This window comes from Nannospalax galili, unplaced genomic scaffold (genome assembly GCF_000622305.1).
Source record: "Nannospalax galili isolate Female #2095 unplaced genomic scaffold, S.galili_v1.0 scaffold298, whole genome shotgun sequence".
NCBI lineage: Eukaryota > Metazoa > Chordata > Mammalia > Rodentia > Spalacidae > Nannospalax > Nannospalax galili.
Genome location: NW_008344488.1, coordinates 29,408 through 31,797, shown reverse-complemented (window position 1 = coordinate 31,797; position 2,390 = coordinate 29,408).

Below are 2,390 nucleotides of genomic sequence, written 5' to 3'. Positions count from 1 at the left end.
TGAGTGGTGTCTAGGAGATGTGATGGAGAGGTAAATACAAGAGTAGTTAGCATTACAAGTTCCAGACAGGGAACCAGAAAAAAGTCAAAACAGGGCAAATTTCAAAGTTCCTATCTGAGTCCATTGGTATTTCTTGACAAGAGCTTCCAAAAGCATTCCTCTATTCAGTTTCTCCTCATTTTTCTTTTGTCTGCCAAGGCTGGACTCGAGAGTAATGGATGCAGGGTTTGTTTTCAGGCACTTTGATAGCTGTTGGAGTGGCTAGAATCTGTGTCAGTTCCCTCTCAAAGGCTGCTACATGGGGGAGAAAACAAATTTAGCGATCATTTTAGAACAATAGTGTGCTGTCTCCCTTAGCTACAGATGGCCACTACAGTATTACAGAGCAAGATTTGAAGTCTTACATATGAGCAGCACTTTGTGAGTAGAAATAAAATTGTCAATGAGAAATAATTGTCTAAATAACATTTTATATGGACTTAAGCCTAATGTCTGGGAAGTGTAATGCCTTGAACTCTTAAAGAAATGTACTGATCCCTTTAACCTTTGGTTATACTTTCCTTTTGGGTGTTTAAGAGCACACACTTGGCCCAAATAAACAAATTATTTTTACCCTTTCTATTTCTTTCCTCAAATATAACTCATCTTTTCCATTTGTTGATTTTCTGGTGTGTATATCATACAGAACATCCCAATTTTATTCATTTATATAAGCACATCCCAAATGGCACCCTATCATAGCCTCCTACTTCCCCCCACTAGAGCCCATATACTCTGTCATCTCTGTTACTGTCCACTGTGTTTTCAGCACCCCAGGCCATTCCCCAGTGCTTGTCCATCTGCTGAAACTAGTCAGCCCTATCTAGTGCCTTGTTTTAGGAAGATCAGCTGTTCTTCATCTAGAAGCAATCAGTTGCCAATATTCCTTTAGATAAGATTGGGGTCTGCTGTTTATTTTCTCAGTCCCAAGCTGGGTTACTGTCTGGAAGTTTCTTGAGCCACACTGGCCAACAACTCAAAGGAAGGTATCTCCTGTCCAGCATTGTTTCTTGTTATGTAGACTTTAGCTATACACATGGACTCTTAAAGAATTATATTGACCCCTTTAATCTTTGATCTTTTGATCAAAGATTGTTTAAGACCAGACCATACAGTTGGTCCAGATAAACCAATTTTTAAAAATTTTTTGTTTTATGTGTATGAGTATACTGCCTGCATGTAGGTAAGCGCACCTGTGTCATGCAATGTCCGCAGAGGACAGAAGAGTTATACACAGTTTTTAGCTGCCATCTGGGTGCTGGGAATTGAACCCAGCTCTTCTGCAAGAACAGTCAGTTTTCTTAACTGCGGAGCTATCTCTCCAGCCCCCAGATAAACCAATTTACTTTTACTCTTAAAGGGTTTTGAGGATCTTTTCCTTGGGGATCAAATGGGCTTGGGAGGAGGCCTTGCCTCCTTTCTTGTACCAGTTCCATCTATGTGAAGATCAGTCAATGGTCCTACTCAACCATGGCTGGCTTCACTTGGAAGCATGGAGGAAATGTTTCCTCTGTGTTAACCCTCCTCTTTGTAGACTGGACACTGGCTCAGATCCATTTTATGGGGTCTCCATGACCTCCTTGATCAAGAGGAAAGTGGCTCAGATCCATTTTATGGGGTCTCCATGACCTCCTTGATCAAGAGGAAACTTGACTCTCCACAGTTACAGGACATTTTGAGAGATGCTCATAGTCCCCTGGAACTTAGTTGACCTAGGAGGGCAAGGAGAAATAACTGTCCTTTATGTCCCTCTGAACAAATTAGCATAGGCCTTGAAGTATGGCTGTTAAACATCCAAGAAGGTTAGTTCCACCAGTCTGGTACTTTAAAAAAAATCATTTATTAATTAACCACATAATTAGAAGAAGCATTTCATTACAACAGCATTGACATATTCAATAACAATTTACAGAGCTAAGATGTATCTCTCAAAATTGGCTGTAAATTTTTAGGTTCACAGTTGAATTAATACAGTTATACAATATTGTACTCAGTATAAACCCTATAAGACATAAAATTAAATAAGATTTTAACCTTTAAAAAAGATCTCCCTTTCATTACTAAAATACACAGTTTCATACAGAAAAATTTATTTTAGAGCAATTGACACTAAGATGTTTGCACATGCGTTTCTAATCTCTATATATCTGATTATTACTAGTCACAGTCGGTTACTTTCTGAGCTTGGCATCTGAGCAAGAATATAAAGTCATTAGGTAGATTTCTATGGTAATGTTTTTCATATCTACTAACTATTAAGGAGCAAATTTTTATGCTTTGAAACATGCTTTCTTTAAGGCTTTGGGCTGCCCCTAGCATCTTGTAGTTTTTCACTTTTTCTCTAAAGTTTC